Source organism: Nannospalax galili, unplaced genomic scaffold (genome assembly GCF_000622305.1).
Source record: "Nannospalax galili isolate Female #2095 unplaced genomic scaffold, S.galili_v1.0 scaffold371, whole genome shotgun sequence".
Lineage (NCBI taxonomy): Eukaryota > Metazoa > Chordata > Mammalia > Rodentia > Spalacidae > Nannospalax > Nannospalax galili.
In genome coordinates this window covers 6255672-6274705 of record NW_008331606.1, presented here as the reverse complement: position 1 = coordinate 6274705, position 19034 = coordinate 6255672, and the positions used below count along the sequence as shown (strand labels likewise).

Below are 19034 nucleotides of genomic sequence, written 5' to 3'. Positions count from 1 at the left end.
GAAACTTGCCTCTTTTTATAGCTTGGAGGTTAAGAAGGGAGAAGGAAAGAATAACAACCTGGATTTCCACCTCTATCCCCTCCCTACCTTGCCTGCCTCATTGAAACCTAGCATGTCTCATAAATAACCTGAGGCCTGACAGCCCTGGCAGAGGCCATCCTGACAAGCCCATGAATGGAGGGAGACAGAAAGGAAAGTTGAGAAGTATCTTGCTGGTACCATCACACCACCCCCTCCCCTTTAACTGCTTTTTTATTTTCCTCTCTGATTAAACCTAGGACCACCTCCATCGTGGGCAAATACTCTAACACTGAGCAATATCCCCAACCTTCCTTTTACTTAAAAAAAAAACTGAGTCAGGGTCTTCCAAAGTTTTTCAGGCAGACCTTGAACTTATGATCTTCCTTCATCAGCCTTTCCAATAGCTAAGATCATAGGCCTGTGCCCCTGTGCCTGACCTCCTGTAACTACTTTCTATACTATGCCTAGGTCTCTTGTTCCATCAAATGGTTTTGGAAAACTGATCGATTTAAAGTCCTCCCCCCAATAGCTAAGTGGTAGAGCACTTGCCTAGCACACATGAGGTTCAGGATTCCATCACCAGCATCACAAATAAAATGAAGTAAAATAATAAAATAAAATAGGACTACCCATTCTTGGAGCACTTAATGTCTTAACAGGATCCACAGGGGGAGTTCTTATGAGAGAGTTTGTGGCATCTGTGAGAAGAGAGAGAGTTGTGGGGGCCACTGATCGAGCCTTGAGTTCTTGTCTCTCTCTAAGGTGTGACCTGCTTGGGCAAACTATCTAAAGTCTCTGGGCCTTAGTTTCTTCTCTCAAAGGATAACAGTGCCTACCCCTGAGCACTGGGAAGATTATATGAGACAAAACTCATGAACCCTTAAGTACAGTGCTTGGTATATTTAGTGTTTAATAAACTTCAGAAAGGAGAAAGTGAGATGGATAACCTTAGATTCCTCTGAAAAGAAGTAGCCCACCTGCCATCTGTCTCCTTCCTGTGTTTTCATAGCCTAATCTAATAGCTGTTTCATAGCCCCTAGGGTTCAACAGCCAAGACTTTGTTTCCCAACTCATAAGTGTGCCATCCTCTCCATCTGGGTAGAATGTTGCTCTCCCCTCCCTGCAATGACTGAATAGCTTTGAGGAAAAGGCTGGGCTTCTTTTTTTTCCAAACGGAGCCTGCACTTGTATTTGCCCACAGTGAATTTTAAAATATAGAAGATGATGAGCTTGTTTACTAAATAAATATGTGTGTTTGGATCCATTTGTCATCTCCCTCATAGATGCCTCTCCTCCCTCCCTTGGCTGAAGGCTTCAAAAGCACGATGGATTGCGGGATAGGAAAATGCGAGTTATTGGTCTTCTTGGACCCACAAATTATTTACAGAGCACAGGATTTACAGTCAGGAAATATTTTTTTTCACAGAAATGGGCAAATCCTAGATGCTCTCTATGTATACAAACCTTCTTTCCAGCAGTTATGAAAGGACATTTTAAACTTTAAATGAGAGCCCTGTTAGTGAGACACTCTTCACACTAAGTTCTATCAAAGCATCACATTGAGGGGAAGGAGATCACATGGAATTGCCACCTTTGGGTCCCAAGTTCTCCTCAGTAGTGCTGTGCTTCAGAAAGACGGCAAGGACCCTTCTTTGTATTCATGGTTCACTCTCTCAACTCCTTGTACATCTGAAATCCAGGCATAAACATGTAACATTATACCGGGGGTAGAACTCAACCCAGGGTCGGGTCAGCTTGGTCGATTCCATACAGAAGTCCAAGTTTAAACTCTACCCTCCATAGCAGGACTCCCCATCCAGCAGCTGTTCTCTATCAGCTGCCTAACCAGCTGCCATCAGACCAAAATTACCCGCACCTCAGGGTCTCCACCTCAGGACATGATAAACATACTCCCTGGGGCTCCTTCTCTGACCTGTGAGCTGCAATTACCCACACTGAAAGTCAGCTCTGCTTTTCGCCCATATTTTTTATTTTAACAGCAAAAGGGCAACTTACAGATATCCTTCACTCTCTGCACATGTGGAATGAGATAAAACAGAAAAGTTTGCTGAGTCAGATCCCCAGAACTAGATGCAGCCAGAAATGATGTGAATGTGGAACCAATCAAGAAGTTACATGTGTTACAAAGGTCTAGCTTAATGGTTCTCTTTAAAATATTTTTAAAAATTTTTAACTGCAGTGTGAAGAGTGGAATTCTCACCCTCTTTTCCCAGTTCCTTGTTGTTTTTATTTGGAGAGAGGATGTTTTGCAGAATTTGTGGGTAAAAGGGGATTTGGGTGAAACTGAGGTTAGGAATTCACAGGGAACAAGAGGTAAAGAATCAAGCGTTCGGGATCTGAGCTGCTGTTGTTTCTGTGTTGAGAGAGAGGTCATCACACAGGCAATTAATTAAATATATATTAATTTTCCAGCAATGCAGTATGAAAATCAACACATCCAATAAAATATTTAACACCCAGGAAAAGCCAAACTCTTCTTCTGCCTGTGTGTCCTTAAGTGGTATTTTTCTGGAAGGAAACCTTATTTGAAACAAATGTCAGAACAGAAGTTCAGCTTATGAGGGGTACTGAGAAACAACAGCACATAAGGTTGAAAACTGTTGCCCATAAAGAGTATAATCCCCAGCTTCGGACCCTTCGGAGATTAGCATGTGTGTCCAATGTTCACATTCATCCACCTGTGTGTACAGGTGTCTTCATCCGTCTGCCAGTTCTTCACAGCAAAACCTGATAGTCGTTTTTCTTTCATGTGTTACATGAAAAATGGAGGCAGATTAATAGATCTGTTGTCTGGTACCCTGCATCTTGGTGTCAGGACCAAAAGGGGATCTCAAAATGATGGATGGAGTTGTATCTGGATGTCCCTTGAGGAACTTCCTAAGAACAGAATGAGGCTCTGTTTTTGGCCCACAGCCGAAATATTCAGATACTTTAAAATCCAAAGCAGGAGCCCCCTAAGCTTCTATGTGGGTATTTGGAAGGGGGCTTGTCAGATATTTCTTGTGACCTCAGCAAGAGGAAGGAGAGAGTTGGGGATGGCTGCAACTCCTAGCTACTCGGGGCCCCCAAGATAGAGAGGTGTCATGGAGGTACCATGAGGGAAAGTTGGCCACCTCTGTCATTTGGTTCTCTCTTTTCCCGGATGCCTGCCCGCTGTCTGTCTTTTTTCATTCACTTGTACATACATTCCTGTAGTATTTACCGAACACCTATTTCAGGCATGAGCCAGGGCAGGAGTATACAGAAGGCGTTTGTTTTCTCCTCTCCCTCTCAATGGCTCTTCTTTCCTCCTCTCTCTCCCCATAATTCAGTGGTAACAGGGCTGGATGGAGGAATATCCAAAATTTGTCCCTGTAGGAGACATCCATGCCAGGAATTTCTGGCAACCCCCAAGGAGAGTGGCAGATTGATGAGACTCTGGTTGGAACTAACTAGGGAGTGGAAGAGGGTGAGATAGGTGGAGTCCTGAAGCTGGGAGTCTGCCTGGGCCCATTCTATAACTCCCATTGATAGGACACTTGTTCTGCACCACACCCTATACACACAGCCTCTCATCCCTCATTCAGTCTTCCAGTCCTATAAGGTCACTAGTATGGTAACACCCTGTTTTATGTGAGGCAATTGAAGCTAGGAGTGGGAAGGGACTTGCCCAAGGTCACATAGAAAGTGGCAGAGCCCCTATTCAGGCTTGAGCCTATATATCTTATATACCTGAGCCTTTTTGGCTTGGTTTTTGGTTTTTTGTTGGTGTTTTTTTTTGAGACAGGGTCTCCCTGTAGCCCCAGCTGTCCTGGAACCCACTATGTAGACCAGACTGGCCTTGAACTCACAGAGATCCAACTGCCTCTGCCTCCCAAGTGCAGGATTAAAGGCGTGCACCACCTTGCTTTTTAAAACAGAGTCTTGCTACACAGCCTAAGGCTGACCTGGAATTCATTATGCAGCCCAGGATAACCTCAAACTTGTGATCTTCCTGAATGCTGAGATTGCAGGTATGCATTACCACACCCAACTCAAAGTTTTTGTTGTATATTTGTTTTCTTGTCATGCCAAGACACATGCTGGGGAAGCACTGTACTATGTTCCTGGTATACCTGAACTTTTTGAAGTACCTGGACATAGGCAAGATAGTTTAGTACCTGAGTGACTTCAGAGTGTCAAGATGATTCCTAGAGTTAAACTAGACTATTTTTTACTAGATGCAGATCCTTGGGTGTTATTTACTAAGCACTGTTTTCTTCCTATGCAGAATGAGGATGATAATAATGCCAATAATACTTCATAGGATTGTAGGGATTAACAAATGATACTACAGTGCAAATTCTAGTATAGTTCCTGACATATAAGTTCTCAATTGGTGTTAGTTATGATTAAAATTATTATCATTGGGCCGGGCGTGGTGGCGCACTTTAATCCCAGCACTGGGGAGGCAGAGGCAGGTGGATCCCTGTGAGTTCAAGGCCAGCCTGGTCTACATAGTGAGTTCCAGGATTGCTGGGGCTACAGGGAGACCCTGTCTCAAAAAGACCAAAAAAAATTACTATCATTTATATCTCTACCACCTGGCATTTTAAAGACTTACATGTGGTTTAGATGTAAGCCAGAAAATAGATTTGGAACTTTTAAAAGGTATCATGATTTCTGCTTTGATGTGCATTTTGTTGTGTTTTTTTTTTTTATTTGACAATAACTTTAATCACAACTGTTATTTTGAGCCGCAAGTTCAAGACCAGCCTGAGCTACATACTAAGATTCAGGCCAACCTGGGCTACAGATTGAAACTCGAACTCAGAAACAAACAATAGAAAAGAACTACACTAAACAGTTTTCCATCCAAGGTCCCATTTCATAATCACAGCCTTATAATATATTATTGTTGTTGCTGTTGTTGATATTCTCATTTTATAAAGGAAGAAAACTATGCTTAGAAAAAACCCAAGGTTAAATCTAGATCTAATTAAAATATAGTAAAGTTTCAGTCCAGGTCTCTCTTGATACACCAAAGTCACTCAGCTACTGAACTGTCATGCCTCAAACCAAGACCTCATTATCTCCAAAGTTCTTTCCCCAGACTTTCTTCTCACCGTTTTTCTGTCCATATAAATTGTAGCCACTCATGTCCTCCAAATGTTAAGTCATTGTCTCCTCCACAACACTTCCTTTCCTAGTCACCAAGATCACTTTCCACTCTTCAAGTCCAATTAGGTAGTCTTAGAAGTCACAAGGACATGTACAAATAGGGACAGTCAAAACAAGAGTATCAGCAGGACCAAGTTTCCAGCCACCCGTATATGTTCATGGAGTCTTCAGACAAAGTCATTCCCTCAGTCCTTGTATTTGGAAATAACAAAGTGTGCTTACAACTTGGATTTAGTTTAAATACCCCATAAATCTACAGTCTCCCATTTTATGCAAAATCTCCCAAAGAGAGGCTAAAAAATAAAGTCCTAGAGATCCATTTATTTGGTAAATAATAAGGTGGCCTTTTATAATGTGTTGCAGATTGCTCTTCTAAATACAATCCCCTCTTATTTCTTAATTCAGATGTTTCCCCTCTTGTTCTATATAGCAGAGCCACCACCAAAGAGCCAGAGCAGCTGCCATTTTGTGCCAACGGTTTCTCCTGTCATTTTCCAGGCACGTAAAGAACAATGAATGTCTCAGTTCCTTCCCCATCTCCTATTTGGGGTCATGCCCTGTGAGAACTGATTCTATTTCAGCTTCTTCTAGGCAGCCAGAAAAAAATGAGTCTGATCAACCCATAGAATGAGCACCTGCTTCAGCCATGGCCCCAATGTGGACGCACTAATCCCTGGGTTTACGAGAGGTTCGCCTTCCATGCAGCAGAGCCAGTCTCTTCTTATGGGACAGCACTTCTGGTTTTAATACCCTAGTCTTGATTTCTAACAGGTGGGTGCCACAGTTGTTCAGCTCTTAGTATGAGCCAAATTCATGGCTCAAACAATATAGGATTCTTCATGAAGAGCCCGTGAAACCACAAGATGGTATTAGTGGGGGAAATCGGCTCAATTTCTTTCTCTAACACCCCAAGCTAGTGGTTTTGACCCGGAATGAAGAACACCTTAGCTCTGCTGTTTTCTTCCTCCTCATGAAATATACTTTTTTTAAAGTGAGCACTAAAATGTTTGTGAAAAAATGAGTGATAACAGAGCTCAAGAGCTGCCTAGCTCTGGCTGTATACAATCTGGCACTAATGAGGAGTCACCCACTGACTCAACCGTTTGGCTGTTGATACTCCTCCCTTTCCTCCCATCCAAGCTCTTTCTGCAGTGTTACAAACACCTAGGCTTGGTAAGTGAAGCCCAGCATTCTTCATAAAGACATGATGAAATAAGAAAGAGACATGATCCTTTCCTTGGGATATAATTAGGACTATGGTTGATTACTTCTATGAGAAATGTAAGACTTTGAGAATGCATGATAACCCTTTTCCCACCAGGAAAACTTGTTGGGGGGGGTAGGCCATTCTTCATATTTGTAGTTGCCATATCTGTTGGCTTTGTGTAGAAGCCATGTAAATTTACTTTGTCAAAATAGCTTTGAAGGGAGGCTGGGAGATGGCTCAGTTGCTAAAGTCCTTGCTGTACAAGCATGAGGACTTGAATTCAGATCCTCAGCACACATGTAAAATGCTGTCACAGCACCATGTCTGTAATCCAAGTTCTGTGAAGGTGAGACACATAATGCCTGGGACTTGCTGGCCAGTCAGTCTAGCCAAGTTGATGAACTTTAAGTTCAGTGAGAGGTCCTGTCTCAAAAAATAAGGTGAAGGAAGACACCCAGTGTCGACCCCTGGCCTCCACATGCACACTTATGCACACATACACACACACACACACACACACACACACACACACACACACACACACACACACACCGGTGAGGACACACACACACACACACACACACACACACACACATACACACACACAGTTGGGAAGGCCCTAAGATCCATTATATCCTCAGGTTTGTTCTGTTCTCTATATGCATGCAGCTCATGGAATGAATGTGTTCTATTGAAATGGGGAATGACTTCTTGCTTTTAATAAGTCTCAAGTAGAAAGAGTGATAAAATATAATTAGTGACTGAAAGTTATCTACAGTAACTACCTTAGAGTTTCTTTCTGCCTTCCTTCATTGCCTCTGCTTTTCTCTTCCCCTGCTTGAAAAGCTGTTAGCCTCCCCATCACCTTGAATTCATGCCCATAAACAACATATGCCTCTCTTCTCTCCTTTTTTGAACACTTTCCCATACACTAGGAAGAGAACTATAGAAGTTTTATGTGCTTGGCACACACTTCCCATCTTGTCCTTGTCACTTGCTAGCTTTATATCTTTAGAGAGTTTTCTCACCAGTCTGGTCCTCAATTTCTTCTTCCCTAAAACGAGGCTACTAATAATGGTATGTATCATATAGGGTTGCCATGGAGAGTCAATGAGATTGTACACATAGAGCCCTTAGCCCGGTATGTCGATAAATATCCCCTTCCCTCTTTCTGCAAGGTAATCTATAGTCAGGCTACTGTCTCTGAGGAACAATCTTCTGTCTTTGTACCATCACTTAAAAAAAACTTTAAAAAGAAAAACTTTAAAAAAATAAAAAGAAAACTTTCTAAAGTGGGGGCTGTGCATACGGCAAGTGGGAAAGTTCTCTATCTCTGTACATCACAAAATATTCAAATTTCAAAATATCCCAGTGGCCTCTTTAACACAAAGTTCTTTTGGGCTTTTCCACTGCTGAGGACGCTCTAACCTGGTAGAAGGTAGGCCATGTTTAAAATTTAATTTACCACACCACATTGTCTTAAACCCAATATAAGTGGGGGGGGGATTTGAGATATGGTGACTTGGCCTGAGGAATTGCTGTGTTTGGTGGGAGCAGAATGGGTTCATAAATACCTGCTTGCAGCTCTTGGAATTTGAGGATCATCTGCTCTTCTAGGAAGTGGGCATTCTCCCAGGGTCACCCTTCTGCCCTTACTGTCTAGAGTTTCATCAAGTGAACCTTCCATTCTTACATATCTGTTTTCAAAGAAATGAAGCTCAGATTTCCAGGAAAGCACAGTCTACACTCACCTGGGGTCTATCTCGGTCTGCTCTAGATGACCTGGGATACAGACCTCACAAGAAAGCCTGAGAATATTCTTCCTCTTGGCCTTTTCAAAGAAAGTCTTGTACTTGCCTCTTAATGTCATGTGCTTCTGTCAATGATAAGCTTTCCACAATGATAAGTTGTTTCCAGAACCATTCTGTGACTTGCTTTGCTCAGTTTGAATACTGATTCTGCCCTTTTTCCTAAATAATGCAGCCATCAGATGCTAAGGCATATTCCCCTTAGAGCGGTAGTCCATAGTCCAAGCGACTTCAGGACTTTCCCTTCATTTCACAATGTTTGACTCATAATAATGTCCTGTAATCATGTATGCATTGTAAAGGGGGATAGACACCAAGCAGGCTGGTGGAAAGGCCTGAGGCCCAAATTCACTTACTCAACCTTGATATTGGCCAAGGCTCTCTGCCCTTCTAGGCCCCTATTCTCACAGCTTTAAAATGTCATACCTGCCTTTGGGGACCTGACAAAATATCTCTGCAAGTATTAAAAAGCATGGCAAGGCAGACTATGCTGCTGGGCATGGTGGTACAAACCTTTAACCCCAGCATTCAGAGGGAAGAGACAAGAGGATCTCCCTGAGATCAATGCCAATCTGGTCTACATCATGACTTTTAGGGCAGCTGGGACTTCAGAGAGACCCCATCTCATAATAAAGGATAAACTATACTGTATTAGCAGAAGGAGATCTTTATACAAATAAAAGATATCCAAGTTAGGCAAAAATGTTGTGTTTTTTAGAGTTATTGCCATATGTAACCCATATATGATCAAACAAGAATTTTTTTTAAATCTGCAGATTCTGTAATTGCTTAAAACATTGTAAAGAAGCATAGAGATATTTTAAAGGTCATTAGAATTACTCCATTCTAGGATATATAGAAAATATGTATTTTCCTTAAACACGTGTCCTATTGCTGTAATAGGGCTTCCACCATCTCTAGTTTCAAAGAGCAGAAAGCTCTAACCTTTTCAAACCAGTGTAAGAACTTTAAAAAGACAACCCTCAGTGCAAGGTTCTTGAAGACCATACTGCTTAGAAAAGCCATCTCAAGTCCCTATCTTGCCGGGCATGCTGGCACCAACCCAAGGTTGAAAGTTAAATGTAGGTAAGTGTTCTTATTCTCAATAAAAGCACAAGTAAAAGATTAATTTTGCCAGGTGTGGTGGCACAGGTGTGTAGTTTTAACTACTCAGGAGACTGTGGCAGAAGACTCACAAGTTCAAGGCTATCTTGGGCTACAGAAGTATGTTCAAAGTCAATATAGGCAACTTACCATGACTGTGTCTCAAAATAATGAATAAAAAGAAGGCTTAGGGGCTGGGAAGATGCCCAGTGAATAAAGCTTGACAAGCAGCCATGAAGATCAGTGTTTTGATTCCCATCACCCACAGAAAAAAAAACTGGGCAGGTATGGTGGCCCACCTGTAATCCTAGAGATGGGATCCCTTGGGCAAGCTAACCAGTTAGGCTGCCAAATTGGTGAGCTTCACGTTCAGTGAGAGACCCTGCCTCAGGAAATAAGTAGAGCGTGATGGGGGAAGATACCTGATATCAGCCTCTGACCTTCATAAGTATGCACACACATGACTACACACACACACACACACACACACACACACACACACACATACACACACACACACACACACACACACACACACACACACACACATACAGAAGGATCACAATGTGGCTCAGTGGTAGAGTGCTTGCCTAGCAGGAGGTGCTACGTTAACTCATAAATTCAAGCTGGGCAATATACCCTATTTTTTTTTCAGACAGGGCCTCACTGTGTGCTCCAGGCTGGCCTGAAGCTCATTATGCAATCAAGGCTGGCCTTAAACTCATGATCCTCTTGCCTTAGCCTCCCAAGTGCTGGAATTACAGACATGCACCACCACTCCCCAGTGTGCCTATTCTGAGTATTTTCCTGTATGTTCTTGACCCACCCTCTATTCTCCCATGACACCTTCCCCTTGAAATTGCTTCCAGCACACAGTCGCATCCAGTCACAGCAAAAACCTAGCTGAGGGATGAAGACTTTGTTCAACAGTATTGTGTAATAACAGCATTGTTAGATGCTTCAGGTAGCTATAACGTCCTAAGACTTTCAAGAGACCTACATAGCCTCTGCATGAGTATAGGGTGTATGATATGTTCCCATGTGTGTATCATAATCTATGTAGCTATACAACACACAGACACACACACACACACACACACACACACACACACACACACATATATATCCATGAAAGGCCCTTTAACAGAGGAATTTCCTGTCCAGTCATCATTCAGCCTTTGCCTGTGTACCTACACAGAAAACAAAAGGCACTCAGTTCCTCATCAGCTTTTTCCATCTGTTTTGGGAGCAACATTTTTGTTTGTCCTGCAGGCCCCAAAGACCATCAGCAGCAGCCTTTATGACAGGTTTCTTTCAGTTTGTCTTTATTTCCTGTTGTTACATTATCTTCCTAATCGGAAATAGAATTTAAGGTTGGAGCAAGGCATAAAATCAGAGCAAATATAGTTGGGGAAATCTTTTCTAAGCAAAGGGGCGGGGGTTGTATGTTCAGTTTGTGGAAAAACATATTCATTTTCCGGGACCAGAGTACCACAAGCTTGATGATTTGAAACACAGAGCTCTATGGTCTCCCAGTTGTGGGAGGCTGGAAGTCCAAGATCAAGGTGTCAGCAGTGCCACACTCTCTGACAACTCTAGGGAGTGAGTTTGGGTATTTGTCAACAGTCCCTGGGTTGTAGATATGTTGTTTCAGGCACATGAACCATCTTCTCCCTGTACGTCTTCGTGTTATCTTCCCCCGTCCATGTCTGTCTCTCTACCCAAATATCTGCCTTTAATAAGAACATCAGTCACATTGGACTAGAGCCTACCATAATGATCTCATTTTAACTTCCTGTCTCTGTAGAGACCCTATTTCCAAATAAGGTCATATTCTGAGATACTGGTGGCTAAAATTTCAACATATCTTTTGGGGACACAATTTAACCTATATATGTTTGTAGCTTAGTGATATATATGTAAAGAGTAAAGACTTAGCCCTTGAAAAAATTTCAGGAAAATGTCTCTCTTTTTGCTGAAGAGAAGTTACTCAGGGAGAAAAGAATTTACCTCTTTTGTTGTTCATATAATACTGACTATTATATATATATACAAAATCAGATATAATAATGTAATAGAGGATTCTTTATTTTAGCATATATTATATATTTCAGTATGTATATGCTGTAATCTGCACAAGTTCAACCTATTACATATGCATGTGTGCTTATATGTTTTAACAAAATAGTAATTACAGGAAGAAGGAGCCAAACAAACTCTCTGTCCTAAGTATTTTTCTATTGCTAGAATCAGGAGCTAGCATACTCAAGGTCAAATCACTGCTACAGGACTGGAGAAATGGCTCAGCAGTTAAGAGCACTTACTGCTCTTGCAGAGGATCCAGGTTCAATTCCCAGCACCCACATGACAGCTAACAACTGTCTGTAACAGTTGTTACAGATTCCAAGGGAATCCAACACCCTCTTCTGATTCTGTGGTCATTGCATGACATGGGTGCACTTACACACATGCAGGCCATACACTCATATACATAAAATAAAAATAATGAATAAATTATGTTTTTAAAAAATTTCTTCTACATAAAAAGTACAGGTGAGAGTAATGAATAGTGATATTTACCAGTGGAATGTTATACCTTATATGAAGATGGGATTGACAGTGAAACTTTTGACAGCATTCCAAATGGGGAATCCTGGGAAAAAACCTGAGGTTGGCCTGCATCTCTCTCTCTCAGCCTCAGCCTAGGGATGGCAGAGGGAGCCCGCCCAGAGTGACCCATAGAACAACTTGGGGTATAAACTTAGCTCACTTTGCTTCTGGTTTCCCTGGACCTCTGGCATGTTCTCTCTTTCTCTCTTGCTCACTCACTCTCACTCTCTCTCTCTTCTGTGCTTGGTCTGGAGTGAGTCTTTCGATCTTCTCTCAGGAGGAACAATGTACAGCCCATGACTGTGGTTCTACCTTTAGCTTAGAGAATTTTTGGCAAATTCGGAGAAGTTCCCATTTGCCTGATTTGCCTAGGTGAGCCCAGTGACTCCAGCAAGACCTTTCTGGGCACCCATCGTTCTTCAGTGCCCCATGAACCTGAAGCTTCTGATTCTCATTATGTTCTTTCTCAACTACCTAGACTTGGTCTGGGTTAGGCTTGAGAATTTCCTCTTTCCTCCTGTATAAAGGCTAAACATAGGAAGAGTTCCACTTTGTCTTCTCTTTAGAGGTCTATTCATCACTGAGAGTAAGGAAAAAGGGAAGAGATACTACAAGAAGTGTTGCTTTCATTTGGGATAGCAGGCAATGGAAGCATTGGACTAGGTAGATGTGGATCCTTGTCATCAACAAGCTCAGTGGGCAGGCAGGTGGGCAGGTGGACAGTCCAGGACCCTTGGCAGGGCCCTCAACCTACAAAGACTTTCCCACTACTGTAGGCCACACACAGTTTCCCACTACTACAGAGGGCTGATCAATAACTACATTCAGGCCATTACACTCTGGGCAAGGAGGCACAGGGTAGGTGATGATTTCTGGTAACCATTCTTCTGCGTGTGTGTGTGTGTGTGTGTGTGTGTGTGTGTGTGTGTGTATGTGTTCATATATGTGCATGGATACACATGTGCATGTGTGTGCAAATGTGTGGAGGCCAGAGGTCAATGTTAGGTGTCTTACTTGACTACTATCCAACTTAGTTTTTGAGATAGAGTCTCTCAGTAAACCAGGAGCTCATGATTCAGCTAAGCTGCCAGGCCAGTGAGCTCCAGGCATGTTCCTTAAAGAGTTTACAGAACAGGAATTAAGGAATGAGAAGAAATATTAGGGATCAGAACTACATGGTAAAGAGATTTGGGGTTTTTCTTCTATTCAGTGTTTGTGTGTATGTATTCATGTGCCCTCATATACCCATGCACATGTGAGCATGCATGTATTTCTCTTCTCACAGTGTCCCAACCACAGGGCAATGTTTCATTACTTTTCTACAATATGTACACATGCCTCCAAAATTCTAGGCTCCCTAAAACAGACAGCCTTCCTAGCTAAAGAACTTTTTCTGAACCTCTTCTACTTCTTAGGATCCAAAAGATGGTAAGTGGCCCCAGTCAGGGTGTATATACATACACCAAGTAGCCACATTCTGAATAAAGAAGACATGTGGTAGCCAGTCAGGTCAGTTAAAAATCAACCAAACAGCCTATAAAATGAACCATGGTTTGACTTGGACATGGGCTATCCTTAAGGGGCCATATACATATCCCTCACTTTAAAAAAAAATAACCTGTACCACAAGCTCCCATTTTTGAAAGGGAGTGGGGAATGTGGCTGGCTGGTTTTTGGAAGCCACCTAGAGCCCTCATTTATTGACACAGGTGTATCAAGGAGGTGGTGAAGCCCTAGAAAGAGTGTCTGATCCAACCCTCTGTCCCCGGTGGTAACACCCTGAAATCATCTCCTAGCAAACGGGCCTTTATTTGTTTTGGGCAGACCTGTAGAGACTACTAAAGGGTTAAAAATGTGGCTTGGGCTGCTGTGGAGCTGAGAACCATGCACGGACACAAACCTACCTTGTCTTTTTAAAATGAGATCAGGACTCTGGGGCTTTGTGGCGAATGGTGTAGTTTTCTGAAAAAAAAAATCAAACTCAAATAAATGATTAAATTAAAACACAAACTGAATTAGGGGTATGCATTTGGGATTTTCCTTACATTTTTATGGAAATTATGAAATACATCCCTTTGTTCAACTTTAAAATTAAACCAATTCAGTTTCTCTGGCCGAAAGGGAAGGAGTTCCCCTGACCTGAGATTTTCAATTTCCCCTAAAGTGCAGCTTTCTGTATTTATTAAGGAAATTGTGTTGTCAGCTAAGGCATGGTTTCACCCTTGTTTTGTAGCCTTAGTATGGTTTGATTTCACCTTGGACTGCTCACCTTTTAGTAACCAAATTCATGATCTAATGAAAAGTTCTCTCTCTTACAAGGAGCTCAGGCTCTTATTTATTTCGCAACCTTTATTTGTGTATGAGATGAACCATGACATTTAAACTATGCTTGATAGCTTAACAGATTATAAGAACAAAACCAGATGGCCCAAACAAAAATAATACTTTGATTGCTTTCAAATTCAACATCAAAAATTAAAAACAGCTTTCAAAAAGCTTTGACTTTTTCCCAGAAATGGCTTTGAATCCTATAGCTGTACATGGACCTCCTGCCCCCAAATTAGAAGGATATAAAACAAAAATTTAACAATGGCTAGTTAGGAATTCAGGAGTATTTTCTTCTTTGCAGTTTCTTTTAGAATCAGAAAAATATATTTAATGACTGCTTTTTAGTTTAATTTGAATGGAGCCCTTTTTAAGGACTCAGTTGAGGTGTTTTCCTCTATTAAGAAAATGGGCATTGTTAAGCTTTAGCAGTTCATAATTCTTCTTCCACAGAAAACAGTGAATAACGTGCAGTTACTTAAACACCGTGTTTCGTGAGGTTGCTGAACAGAACTGGTCCCCAAGTTCCACAAAAGCAGTTATTTAATTTTCTAACTCACTTCAATATCATTAGTATTAATCATTCTCACTTTCTTTGAGAGCAGTGAACCAACTACTTCTTTAAAACTGAACTATAAAAGAACATCAATTTTAAAAGCTCTCAAACCTTGAGATAGTTTTCAAGAAAAAGTTAGACTGCAGCTGCCTGAATTTCTAAACTACAGAGTTCACAGAGTATTAGAATTTTTTCTGCTCTTTTCTGTAAATGAATCTTTATTCCAACTCAGATTCATTTTTCTGCAAATCAACTGCAAGAGAGTGAACAAACTTTGTTGCAAATCAAAGCTCTGACAGTTATATTTCCCTGAGATAATTGCATGCTGTTTTGGACTTTCCATTTCCCCTCTGTTCCCCTTTGTTTTGACAACAAGATTCTGGGAAAACAATATACAAATGATAACTTTACTGTCAGGAGTATACTGAATTTTAAAAATAAATAGCTGTCGAACCAAAAAGCTTCCAGGAACTTATGGAGTAAGTTCTTTTTCCAAACCGTTCCAAAACCAGATGTGGAAATGTTTAGCTAATTCCCCTCCCCATTCTCCATGCAGAGTTCATACAATGACATCGGAGGAGATAGGGAGACAAAAATCCCATCTGCTTTCCAGGAGATTTGTGTTAGGTTTTGTTTCTCACATTGCTCACTAATGCCACAAAACTGATTTGCACTTGAGCTTCTGTCTCTTTTAAAAAACTTCCTGAAATTGCTGGCCATGGTGGTGCACACCGTTAATCCCAGCACTGAGGAGGCAGAGGCAGGCAGATCTCTGAGATCTAGGCCAGACTGGTCTACATAGTGAGTTTCAGACCAGCTGGGGCTACAGGGAGACCCCGCCTCAAAAAAAAAATGCTTCCTGGAATTTAAAATGCCCCATGTTTAGACCAATATTTAATCTCTTTCTCATAAGGCAGTAAGAAACAGATTTTTGATGAGAAAAAAAATGTGAATCTACTCTTAAAATTTTGAAATATCCGTTATTATTAACTGTAATCATTGTGCTATACAACGGATCTCAGAAGCTTATTCTTTCTGGTGGTACATGACTATAACTCCAGCACTTAGGAGATAGAGGTAAAAAGATCAGGAGCTCAAGACTACATAGCATGTTGGGGGCCAGCCTATGCTACTACATAGACCTTATCTCAAAAAAGAGGGGAGGAAGGAGGAAGGAAGGAAATTAATTAATTAATTAATTAATTAATTAATTAATTCAAGGCTGGAGAAATGGCTCAGTGGGTAAAGTATTTGCTGCAATGAGGACTTGAGTTCAGATCCCCAGCACTCATATAAAAATCCTAGCTTGGCAGCACATACCTGTAACCCCAATGCAGGCAGAACAGTCATGTGCATCCCAACGACTTGCTGTCTATTCAAACTAAACAAAACAGTGAGCTCCAGGTGCAGTGAGAGATTCTGTCTCCAAAAATAAGTTGGAGAGGGATAGAAGAAAATACCTGAAAGTTGACTTCTAACCTACACACACACACACACACACACACACACACACACACACACACACACAATACATACAAAGCAAACAAACAAACTTATTCTTCTAGCCTAAATGAAACTCTATTTCCTTTGACCAATGTCTCACCTTTCCCACTTAACACAGGTCTCTGATAGCTACTATTCTTAATAACTTTTAGAAGAATATAAAACAATGAATATGTTAAATAATTTGATCCAACTGTATCATATCACATTATTCCCCATAGCTTATTCTCTGAATATACATATGCCCTTTACATCCACAAGCATATTCACAAATTGAAAATATTTGGGATAAAACATTGCATCTATACTGAATATTATGAACTTTTTTCTTGCCATTATTCTCTACACAGTACTACATAACAACTATTTTCATAGAGTTTGCATCATATCAGGTATTATAAGTAATCTAGGGATTATTTGAAGTATATTGGAGGGTAGAGCTAGGTTGTATACTCTTTATATAAGAGCTGAACATCTGCAGATTTGGGTGTCCCCGGAGTTCCTGGAACCAGTCCCCCCTAGATAGCAAATGATGACCATATATAGAATTGTTATTTACCACTTTAAATAAATATCAGTGTTCAACTTCATAAGTAGCATTTTCTACCATTCTAAGTAGAGAGTTTGGCATGGTGGCACATATCTGTAATCCCAGAACTTGGGAGGCTGAGGCAGGAGGATCATGAATCTGAGACCAACCTGGACTACTCATAGCAATACTCTCTCAAAAAACAGTGCAATGCACAAAGAAGACCACAACTGGCCAAGTTTTAGAGAGCAAGAGACTGCAGAGTGTGTGTCCCTGGGTAGGACTTCTATATTAAACCTCACCCACCCACGGCTCAGGGACCATTGTGGAAGAAGGGGTGGAAAGCTCATAAGAGCCGGGGTTGGTGCATGAACATAAGGAAACAGATATTTCAGGCCTCTGGGAACTTACTCCTATGAACTTGTAACAATGATGACAGCATGCACAAGACCCACGCCAACTCAATCACAGAAAAATCCAACATAGAATGAGGGAAATGGGCAGCAGGCCTCAACCCTAGCCAATGAAATATTGGCAACTGATTATTACAGGGTGAGGGAGAATAGATCTTCTTTAAGGAAGTGACACCAGACAGGCTGACTAGACTCCAGTGGGTGAACTTGCACTGAGGGACATCTAGGTACAAATGATTGGCTGGATAGGACTTATCAAATATGACAGAATGCATGAAATCCAGTGGGAGGTATCAGGGGTAAAGATGGAGGGATCTAAATTTGATTAAGATCTATTATATGAAATGCACAAAAAATAGACATGTCAAATGTTTTATTAACAGACTGAACAAAGTTAACAACAATAATTGATAGTACAGAGTTAAATGATAGCTCTTTTTTCTCTTTTCCTTTTTTTTTGGTTTCTTTAAGCCAATCCATTTCATTTTTGTTTATAAGAAGGAAAATGGACTGTGTTGGTTTCACATGACATCAGACTACATTGTTAATCTGATTTTATTCTTGGTGACTGATATAGATAGCTCTTAAACACATGCATTCAGATTCTTCTGAACTTAATTAGAAGAGCAACCTTGAGCGTGAGGGAAAACATTAATAGATCTCATATTCCCAAAAGTACACATTTCACGACTCGTTTAGGGGTTTGTATATGCATGTGTGTGGTGTGCATATATGTGTAGATGTGTTTGAATATGTACAGGTGCACATACATGTGTGTGTGCATGTGGAGGCCCAAGGTTGACAAGAAATATCATCCTCAGTTGCCCTCCACCTTGTATATATTGAGGCACGGTCTCTCAGGGCACCTGAAGGCTGCCATTTTGGCTAGTGTGGCTTTTCATTCCTGTTCCAGGAATTCCCTGTCTCTGCCTCCTGAGCATTGGGATTCCAAGCAGTCTACCACACCACTTAGCCAGCTTTGTACCTGTGTTCTGGGGAAACAAGTGCTTTTACCCACTGAGCCATTTCCCCAGCCCCGAATTCATGACTTTTTATTGTAAAGAATTCATCCAGAATTAGTCCTTATAATAGAATTCTTGAGTGTAAAAAAGTAAAAGAGAGAAGGAAAAACTCTGTTAATGGACCTAATGATATATATTCCACATACACCCCTCTGTTTTTAAGAAAACAGAAAGCTACTTGTACTCTGTAACTGCAAGGAAAACATTTTGCATCCAGGTGTTAGGAGAGTTTGCCTGGTTCAGGACATGATGTACCCCTAGTTGAGCCTTGCTTGGTTAAACCAATGAATCTCAGTTCACTGCTGGGAAAATTTACAATTAAGGCCGAATGGGGTTCCTCTAATACATACCCTAAGACCTGTTTTCTCAGCCCACTTGCCTCAGCCAGAACCTGGACAGTAGTTACAAGGTGAGCACACCTGTCTGCATTTCTTTCTTCTCAAGTCCCCAACTGTCCCTCAGAACTGAAGATTTCTGGAGACTTTAAATGGAGTTCAGTCCACATCTCCTGGACTGCTGTGCACAGCTTCAAGTAGAACTGGGAGCACCTTCAGTCTGGCACCCAGCACAGCCCTCTACTTCCCATTTCAGTCCCTTGTCCTTCTTTGTCCTTCAATTTGCCTTCAGCCCATCTTCTCCGTCCCTCTCTAGATCCTAGGCTGCCAGCACATCTCAGTTAGGTGTTAGAACTAACTCAGTTCATGTGATGAATTTACACTATGTGGTGAATGACTTACAATCAGTCCCCAGGCACAAATAAGTGCAGCAGCATGGGG

At 41.4% G+C, this 19034-nt stretch overlaps 1 protein-coding gene across 3 annotated transcripts in view; it reads left to right on the top strand.

The window, feature by feature from the left end:
- Positions 1 to 19034, top strand: part of Plac1 (placenta enriched 1) — a 202976-nt gene that overhangs the window by 179851 nt on the left and 4091 nt on the right. The window contains exon 1 of one of the 3 annotated variants that reach the window (XM_008826778.2): positions 6283 to 6354. The exons of the other annotated variants lie outside the window; for them this stretch is intronic. The gene's annotated coding sequence lies outside the window, so the exon portion shown is untranslated. Of the gene's footprint in view, positions 1 to 6282; positions 6355 to 19034 lie in introns of those variants that run through there. 3 annotated transcript variants of the gene reach the window in all.